This window comes from Tupaia chinensis, unplaced genomic scaffold, assembly GCF_000334495.1.
Source record: "Tupaia chinensis unplaced genomic scaffold, TupChi_1.0 Scaffold000296_1, whole genome shotgun sequence".
Classification (NCBI taxonomy): domain Eukaryota; kingdom Metazoa; phylum Chordata; class Mammalia; order Scandentia; family Tupaiidae; genus Tupaia; species Tupaia belangeri.
This window is the reverse complement of record NW_006159784.1, coordinates 1,006,044-1,016,611: the sequence shown is the minus strand read 5'-3', so window position 1 is coordinate 1,016,611 and position 10,568 is coordinate 1,006,044. Positions and strand designations below refer to the sequence as shown.

General features: G+C 38.4%; 1 pseudogene; it reads right to left on the bottom strand.

The window, feature by feature from the left end:
- The window catches only part of LOC102474094 (zinc finger CCHC domain-containing protein 9 pseudogene), a 4,911-nt pseudogene extending 4,272 nt beyond the window's left edge, over positions 1 to 639 (bottom strand).
- Positions 640 to 10,568: the final 9,929 nt, after the last annotated feature.

The following is a 10,568-nucleotide window of genomic DNA, read 5'->3' as shown; positions in this document are numbered from 1 at the left end:
AAGAGTGCAGAACTGTTGCTGACCACACGTAGGTCCTACTGATAGCTATTACACAGGCGAGCCAAATAGGCCTGATTGAGAAAGTAACAATGAGGTAGTACCTAACAATAGCACTAAGATACCGAAAATTAACAATTTCTTGGGCATGCACGTGCACGAAAATGAACAATTTTCAGTATCTTTGTTTTAGATTTCTGTGCTTTAGGTGCTTCTAGAATTTCTTCAGAGTCTGCACTCCTTCCCTTTTCCCAGCAGCTGACTGTGACCCTGAATGCTGACTTTTAGAATAATCTTTCTTCAAATGTTCCACAGAGCCACACAGTGTGCAGCACCACTGTCAGCACAGAGTCCTCTGGGATTATCAGAACAAGATCTAGACAAATGTCACATTTCCCCACAAACAAAACATTTCACAGAAGGAAATTTACCAAGAGCTGGGTCTACTTTAGCCTTGCATTTGGTTATTTCATGCTATGTGGACCCACACCAGTAACGTATTCCAGTCCCCATATCTTGAATTTCAAGGGCAGCCAGGCAATCTGTGATTCCATGGCCAGGTTTTCTACAATGGAAACATACCATTGCATTTATTTTTGCTGCTTGTCTTTTTAATTGTCTTCCTTTGTGTCAACTGTCTTTTTTTTAAAGCACCTGCAATTGGCCCTGGGGGAATCTAGCACCTTAACCATCACACCACTTGCTGGCCCAGTTCTTAAATGTTTTGGTCCCAGGAAATCTTTGCACTCTTTTTCAAATTAATTAGTTAATTACTGTTTATTGACAAACATTTTATGTATTTATGAAAGATGGCATGATGCTTTGAAGTAAGTGTACACTGAGGAATGTCAAAATCAAGTTAACTGACATACTATTATATCTTCATACTTAATTTTTGTGGCAACAACATTTAAAATCCACTCTCTTGGCAATTTAAAAAATTTGAGGAGCCCCATCCTCCCAGTTCTGACCACCATTGTACTCTGCTTGCATGAGTTCAACTTTCTAAAATTTCATGCGGAAGTAAGGTCATGTGGTATTGGCTTTTCTGAACCTGGCTTATGTTAATTAGCATAATATTCTCCAGATTCATTCATGTTGCTGCCAGTAACAGGATTTCCTTAATTTTAAAGGCCAAATAGCATTTCTTTGCATGCACATTCTGCATTTTCTTTATCCATTCCACTGATGGACACTAAAGTTGATTCCCTGTCTTGGCTACAGTGACTATTGCTGCAATGAATGTGAAAATGAATGGGTCCCTTTGTATCTTAAAAATTATTAAGGACATCAAAGAATTTTTGTTTAGATAAGCTGTATGAAGTTCATGTATATATGAGAAATTAAAATTAACATATTTACTAATTCATATAACAATCAGACCATTACATGTGACATAAGAAACATTTTAAAATAGAAAATAACTGCTTTCTAAAACAAAAAAACCTGTAGCAAGAAGAATGGAGTAATTTAGCCTTTGTGGAAATGTCTTTAATATCTAGCTTAATAGAAGGCAGTTGTAATCTCACATCTGTTTTTGCATTCAATATATTGAAGTAAGTTGGTTTAATTGCATTATGTGAAGAAATCTGGCCTTATACAGAATAGTTGGAACAAAAGGACTTTATAATGGCCTTCTGAGATAATTATGGAACTTTTTTTCTGACACTATACTAAAATTCAATTAAATAATACTTTCTTATACATTAATTGCAATACAAATTTTGTATCATGTCAATTTTTAAGTGTTGGGAAGTTGTCAAGCTTATGATGGTAGATACACGTTTTCCAAAATTTGAACTCTTTTCTTTTAAATCTCAAATTTCATTATTGGCAAGAAGATATCATTTATTTTCCCAGAAGTGTCATGATTTCTTACTTACTTTATTTATTTATTTATTTATACTTATTTTATTTATTTATTTATTTTTAGAAGTTTCTTGTTTTCTTCCATTAGTGAAATAAATGACTGGGGCAGGGCAGTTATGGGGCATAGGGAGACAGCACCAGGTCTTCATGCCATGACCCAACCCCAGTCTCTGCCAATCCTGAATTGTAGCAGCACGTATGTGCCCTGTGTGTTCAGAGAGGCCTCCCAAAAAGGACTCGGAACCTTCTTGCTTGGTTCAGCCTCACAGAATATTGCATTCTTGCTGCACCACATCTGACCCCTATTTTTGAGAATATCTCCTTGATGCCCACATTTGAGTAACCATAGTTTGCCATCATTCTTTTCAGAAACAGTGATATTCCATAGAAAAAGTGGCCAGTTCAGCTTGCAACTTGGACAATCATGCGTGTGTGTGTGTGTGTGTGTGTGTGTGTGTGTGAGAGCGTGAGTGTGTATGTGTTTTGATGGAAAATCAAGTACTTTGATGAGAAGTGCTATATGGATTCTCCTCATTTGATATACAAAATATTTAAAAGAGGAGCATTCAGAGTTGCAGTTTAATAAAATAAAATTAATGTTTACTGCTTCATCATAGATATTCTTATATAAAACTGGTGCTTTTGTGTGTGAGTGTGTGTTTTGTTTTTCTCACTTTGTATTCATTTATTTTAAAAATTTATTTTATTTTAATTTCTTTTACACATTTAATCACTATACATCACTTAGCTTGTAAAGTGGATCTTTCAACATGAATACATGAGTGAGTGGTGGTGAAGGATACGAAGACTGCTAGGAGAATGCTATTGCCTTGATTTGGGCTGAAGGCATAAGTGGTTTTATCCACCATTGCTTTGGGACCTTCAGTGTAAATGTCATCACAGTGAAAAGGTAAATAACATCTGAGGGTGATTGTGAAAATAATTTTGACATCGAGGAACCCTTGAAAGTATCTCAGTGGCTCCCTGAGGTGTGTGGACCATGCTTTGAGAAGAAACATTCTGAAACAACAATTACATTAAGTGTTAACAGGATAGAGAGATTTTCACTAGGTCTTGAAAACAAAAATCATTCTGTGTAACATATCTTTATGAGTTAAAAATCCTCACAATTGGAATTCTTGACATCTGACTAATGAAGACACTATGAGAACACACTCCATTTTCAAATTAGGAATAACCTGTGCATTTTGATAATTTGTGTAGTGCACCTGTCTACTAATTTACATGATACTTAGTGTCTTGAAAGAAAATGACAATTAAAAAACACTTAAAATAAAGTTAATTTTTCCATAAAATGAAAAGGAAATACATTTTAGTGCATTAGACAAAAATGAAGTGATGTTCTTTTGTTACAATTCATTAGTATTCCCAGTGAACATTTCTAGACAAAGTAAATATGGCAAAAAAGATTAATTAATACCACTTAGATGTGAGTAGTGAGTGCCTTTAACTGATTCTTTGTCTGAGACCTCCTTGTGATGCTAACTGATATTTCTCAGTCATGCTTTCACTTAAAAGTAAAATACACCCCTACCCAAGCTTGCTAAACAAATGTGTTCATGTCATCTCAGAGTAACTGAATAGACCAGCAGGCAGGGCTCTTGCTGGGTGGACAGGAACCAGGCATCAGTCTTGTGCTTCAGAGAGGGACAGCTGGTATGAATTATCCCACAGCATTCTGGAGACATGTCAATTCACTCTACTTCTATTTCTTTTTTTTTTTTAAATTATTATTATTTTAATTTATTTTTATGTATTCAGTCACTGCACATCACTACTATTGTAAAATGAATTTACCTAATATGAACACACTTCAATTAAATTAAGTAAGTTAGAATCCTAAAGACCAGATTTATAGATGAAGATGTTGCCATTTGAGACACCTTTCCCTTAATTTTTTTCTAGAATTCTGGATGGGTTGGGCTAACACTGTCCCCAGTGGCCTGTCCCTCTGCCTCCACCGCTAAGTGTGAAGATACCATTGTTGAAGCTGTCGACTTCCTATTGTCCATGTGTGTGGGTGATGGGTGGTTGTGGAGGGGGGATCTGGAGGTGTGTCTATGGCTCCACCCAGCCCACATTAACCTGCTGAGTCTGCTCCTTATACAGTGGTGGAAAATGGATTACCTCACTCCAGAGGTCCTGGCTGTGATCAGGGTCCTCCTCCTTCATTTCACACCACATGCCCAAACTTCCTTGCCAGGTCAAAGACATGGACTAGATATTTTTGTAGCATCATTTGTGTGGTGTTTTTTGAAACTAATTTATTATACAGACATTGTCTTTTTGAGTCCAATCTGGATTTCTCTTTATCCAGTAGTCTTATTTTTTTTTTTTTTTGAGAGAGATTTTTTGCTATAGGGAGCATGTGCTCACCAGAGAGACAGAGAGAGACAAGGAGAGAGAAAGTGAGAGATCACCCCTGGTGGGATGGCTATGCCCCCAATTCTTTCTCCTCCAGTCTCCTCTTGGAATTTTGGGCATGCACTCATATGTGCCCTGTGTGAGTTTCAAGCTGCTGAGTCCAGGACTCAAACTATAGTAGACTATGTGGGAGTCCAGCACCTTAATCCCTATACCACTTGCTGGCCCTCAGAAGTCATTTTATTTTTAGACTCTCAGTAGAGCTTTCTTGTCACTAAAGTTCAATTGGAGAGGGTCTACTTCTGGGTGCCTTAACTCTGTTGTAGGAGTCTGAGAGTTGACATGTGTTATTTTTCTTACAAATGCTATATACCTTACAATGAAATTAACTCCATTAAGCATTGACCTTAGGGGATAATAGCCTGATTGGGTCACAAATAATTTGCTAATACCCTAACCCCAGGCTGCTGGTTACCACTTCTTTTTCCTTTGCCTTAGGTAGGGCAAAGAAGCCGAGTTTCATTGCTTTAAAATAATACATGAACACATTCTCTGATAAACAAAACCTGAAAGAATTTACCAACACCAGACCAGGTCTCCAAGAAGTTCTCAAGGGAGTGTTATATCAGGAAAATTAAATACAGACACACAGAAATAAGAGTCCAAAAACTAAGAAAATGTACAACTTAATCAAAGGGACAAGTCTGGAGTTGAATATTGTATCCCAGTATTTAACCAGGAAGATCAAAACACAACAGAAGATAGATTAAATACATGAGACTGAACTAGTGAAATAAAATTTTATGACTTTTGACTAAAACATTGCTGATTTTCTTCTAGGTTTTGTTTTCCGATTTTAAGGAATGTTGTCCTGTCTTGAGCTGCTGATAGGTTCATGTATCTACTATTTGAAGAGAATCTTAACCTGTTTCCTGGCTTGTTTTAAGCAAAGTTCCTTAGCACTTCTTTGATTTATTAAAGCTAAAATGGCTTTTCTTAAAATTAAAAAATATATTTAAAAATGCCTATTTAATGACTGTATTAAGCTATATAGCATCAGCTAGGTGCTACCTTATAGTATATTCATTCTACTCAGAATTTCATGACTAAAATCAGGCATGTATTCACACATGTATATACCAGCTGAACTTGCTATTGAAAGTAGTTAGATTATTTAAGAAATTTTGTGAATCAATAAAATGTGAGGGAAAAAAGGAATGGAAAACAACTGTAGACACCTGAGATAGTGTGGGAGAAGGGTGAGAAATGGCAGAAGGTGAGAAATAGGGGTAAAATTTTTCCATATTTTTAGTTTAGGGTATTTTGTGAATCAATAAAATGTGGGAATAAAGCTTAGTATGGAAGGGAGAGAAGGGAAAGGGGAAGGAAGAAACAAGTCAAAGTATGCTTAATTGACAAAAAAACGAGCAGCTATTTCCTGATAAGTGATAGAGTAGTATCTTTGGCTTGACTGACATGGATAGTATTTGTGCTGGAAAAAGAAATGTACACCGTAAAGATGTGATTAAATGTAAATGAATAAATAAAAAAAGAAAGGAATCCATAGAAAAAGAGAAGTACAAAAGTGTATCCTTTTTGCCTGAGCAGTGAACCTTTAAAGTAGCTGAGATAAATGAATTTAGAATTTTTATGTGAATAATCAGCCAGAATCAGGCTATCTGACAATTCCTTATTACTCAGTAAATGGCCCACTGGACACACATTTTCTATTCCTCATCAAATTATCATTCATCTACGAGTCCCAACAGGAAATACATTTAACAATTAAAACTCTATGGTAATTTCACACCCCAAAACAACAAAAAAAGAATAATACATGAGCACACCCATAACATAAACAGATGAACAAGACAATCCAATACATTTCCAGAACACGTAACTTAATAAAAACATACACACAGAGGTTGATATACATGTTTTAAAATAACTTCACATATACAAGTGTACATGTTGTGAACTCTTCAGAGATTGATTGGTGTTGTCTCTTATTATTATTATTTTGAATGGCCCAGGGCAGCTTATGGTCCAACCTCATAAACCTTGGTGACTGACTGCCTCTGGAGATGGGTTTGTCACCTCTGAAAGCCAAAGTTCCTCTTTGGCATCTCAGACATAATTTTGTTACTTACAACAAATAGCTCACCAAGTTCAGAAAGACTCACTGTTTAATCTCTAGGCAGGAGGTTGCTTAGCAACTGAGAAGCTGGGTGCACTAAAGCTTCAGACCTCTGTGCCCCTCATCTTCATGAGTGCCCTGGACCCTCGTGGCTTCCTTATCGTCTCTTAAATCCACATCTCAGGGCCCATCGCCATTTCCCAACTCAGACCGCAATCTCCACTTTACCACTGGCTTCCTACATGTCCCTGTATATTACCTATTTTTAATTGAAATTATGCTTATTTAAGGCGTACAATGTGAGGTTTCAATATGCTTATACATAGTGAATTGATTACCTTGGCAAGCTAATTAACATCCTTCTCTCTGTTTCTTCACATAGTTCTGTGTGTGTGTGTGTGTGTGTATGTGGTGAGAACACTTAAGCTCTATTCTCTTAGAAAATTTCAAGCATTCAATACCGTATTATTAACTAGAGTCTTTATGCTGTGTATTAGAGCCTCAGAACTTACTCTTCCTGTATATCTCAACTTTCTGTTGACCAATCTGCTATGCCCCACTTAACCCACCTCTGTGACCCTGGTAATCACCATTCTACTCGCCACTTCTATGAATTCAACTTCTTAAAAGATTCCATAAAGAAGTGAGATCATGTAGGATTTTTTTCTTGTTTTCCACTTACTCCACTTGATGTAATGTCCTCCAGATTTATCCTTGTCATTGCAAAAGGCATGGTTTCCTCCTTTTTGAAGGCCAAATAAAATTCTATTCAATATGTATTACCAATTTTGGTTTCTATTTTTCTCATTTTCAGTGAAGGCTGAACATATGAGGCATGCTTTCTTGGGTTTCTCAAAACTGATAGTATATTAGGATTATGAGAATACAACAAAATAGCATTTCTGTACTCCTGCCTTCACTAGAAGGCTGCAAATATATTCCTCCTCAAATCTTTCAGCCTGTTCTGAAACTTCCCAGCGGGTGTTAGCTATGTATTTGAAAAAGTGTTCTCCATGCCCTTTACCATTGGTTATTCTCTTTCTTTCTCTAGATATTGGACTTGGAGATTTCAGACCTTGGGGTCCTTAATCCTTTGCAGGGTTGATAGCCTTTGCTGTGGGGCCTCTTGTGTTCCTGGAAAATTGCTCTAGCCCTAGTATGTGTACCAAGTTTGCTGTGAGGATGTTTTCTGCTCCCCTCTTCTTTGCAGATAGAAACCTGTTGACATTGAATTCTTTGGTTTCAAAATTTTGGCGCATTCTAGTTATTTAGCTATGGAGTAGTGACACATTTTCTGAAGTAGAATTTCATAGCCACATACTAAGATGAAAGCAACTCCATTTCTTATTTTTATCTACTGAAGAACATTTATCCCCAGCAGCATTCTCATATCCACTTTCTTCTCAGTTCTCTTGCATCTCACACTGCCTGGAGCTTCTCATTCACCACTCACTTTTATTACTAAATCCATCTGCTATTATTTCTCTGTTTCTCCCCTTTCTTTACTGTAGAGACTGACATAACTTTTTTTTTTTTAATTAAGATTTTGTCCTTTATTTCATTTCTCCTTCAGGTCTTACCAGACTGTGTCCATTCTCAAATCCTGAAAGATAAGGCATTTTTCCCCCAGGGCAAATGGTGGTGCAAAGGAAGGCCTGGAGGAAGGAGGATGTTTGCCTGGTGCTCAGTAGAAGCGAACTGTTATGTTTTGGGTTACTACCTCCTCTCTCTAGACCAGTTGTGGGGAAAAGGGGATATTAACCTGTGATCAGAGGACAATTTGAGGAGTAAGGACCCAGATGTAATTTTCTTCTCCCCTGCCCTTTGGCCATGATGGGCTTCTGTGTGTCCTGTGCTTCCTCTTCCCCAGGAGGAGCTGCATCCAAGGTCCTTTGACGGAGATCACACCAGGGAGCAGGCACTGCAGACCCCCTGATGGGGCTAGGCCTGTAAAGCATACACAGCTCCCTCCATTGTCCTAAGTCCTCTTGCTACAATGAGCAGAGTTCTGGGTACACACTGATTAAGTGGGGACAATCACTTTTCTTTGGACTTCTGTTCCTATCCTATAGAATGAGTATGTAGAAATAGAGCATTTATAAGGTCTTCTGTCTTTAAATACTGATTAAACCATGTTATGGGAAACACTAGAGGTTGACTCTTTTCTCTAGCTTACCTATTTACTACTGTTGTAACGTCTCCTTTTTATTTGTTTACTTATTTTACTTTTTTTTAAACAGGTTTTTGCCTTAGGGTATGTGTACTCGTGAGAGAGAGAGAGAGAGATAGAGAGAGAGGAGACAGTGAGATGAAAAGTGAAAAAATACCTTTTTGGGGATGATCAGGCTGTACTCCCTTCTCCTCCATTCTCTTCCTGGGATCAAGGGCATTCACACACATGTTCTTGGCATGAATTTTAAACCACCAGGTCTGGGACTTGAACTATTGTAGGCCATGTGGGAGTCCAGCGATGTAACTGCCACACTGTCTGTTGACCCCTATTTCACTATTTTTACGTTTATTCTATTTACTTCTTCTTCTTCTGAGAGAGAGAACTGCAGCCTAGCAAAGACCTCACATCACGACCCACCCCTAGTCTCTGTGAGCCTGGATCACAAGCATAGGTGTGCAGGCCTGACATGTAATGTCAGAGGCCTCTGGATGTGAATCCCAGATACTCCTGTGTGAGTTGAGTTGTGAACCTACTGTGCTACTGTCTAGCCCCAATGTCTCTCTTCTTTGAGATGGCTCCTGAGGTGAGCAGGCCCCTGTGGTTGGAGATGCGTCGCTCTGCTCAGACTCGCTCCTCCCTCTGAAGTTCCCTTAATCCCCAGCGCATCGCCAGAATTGCTCTGTGCATACATTTATGATCTATGAATCATGAATCCAGCCGTGATAACTGAAACAACCCAGGAAGTTTTTATTAAGTGAGGAATAAAAAGTAATTTGGTGCAAAGCACTTTTTCTCCTGTTCTAATATTTCTCAGTCTCTGTCAGTTCCACTGGGCAAATAATGTGTGCTGACTCCCTGCTGCAGCCTACCAGCCTCGATGCCTTCGCTTTGTCATGGCCACTGAGAGCCAGCCCCTGGCGGCTCCTCATTGTGCCTCTGATTGTACCTGTGCCAGGAGTGAATAATGTACACGTACAATGTTCTTTCTCCTCCAAATGGTCACAAATGGCCTGCCATGGGATAAGAATGTAGGTGAGCTTTCCCATAATGGCCAGAAAAGGTGGTTTGAATTTTGCAATCAATACTTTGTTAGCTTCTGACATTTTATTCTGTTAAAATCTTTTTTTCCAGAGGACATCCTCATCCTCTCAAAGTGAATGCTTTACTTCTCTTTACTTACCCAAAGCTCTTCCTTAGATTTCTCTGACAAGTTCAGCCTACTTCTACCAAACTTTTATTAATCTCATCTGATTTCATAACGTAACTTATTCCTTCATTTGTACATCACTTTTTTCCTAAGCCTGACTGTCAACTCTCTATGAATCATATCTTCTACCTTTGGGTACTCAGAAGAAGGTTGAAGGTCAAAAAAATTCCACCTAGCGTATAGATAAGCTTTAGCATCCATAGTTATGATTGGGTGGACAGAAGACCAAGATGGTGTGCCCATTAGTTTTTGTTGTATAAGCAACAAACTCAAAAATCTTAGTCACTGATAACAGTAAGTGACTGTTCTTCCCTCTCATAGATCTATAGGAAAGCTGAGGCGTGGCTGATCTAAGTTGGATTTGGCTGGCTAGGCTGAGCTCCAGGTTGTTGGCAGGGCTGAGATTTTTTCTACATGTCTTTATTCTGAGGCCCAGGCTGAAAGGGCAGAAACCCTTTCCACTACTATTCCTGAGGTATTCTTCATTCATGAATATTCCATGGCTCAAATTAAGTCACATGGTTCAACTGTACTATAAATGAGGCAGAGAGATTACTCCACTCCCTCTGAGAAACATTGCAAAGTTGCTATTTACAGGTAAATAAAGAACCGAGATCAAAAATCAAACCACCATGTGAGGCTAAGTCATTGTCCTTTGAACTAGGCAAGATCCTGGAAGATGATCTACTCCAGCTCGCTGCCCCCTGGTGTGGAGAGTCAAAGCCAGCTACTCAAGTGTGGTCTCAGGATCACTGGAGAACTTGTTAAAAAATGCAGACTCTCAGGCCTGCCTGAGATCT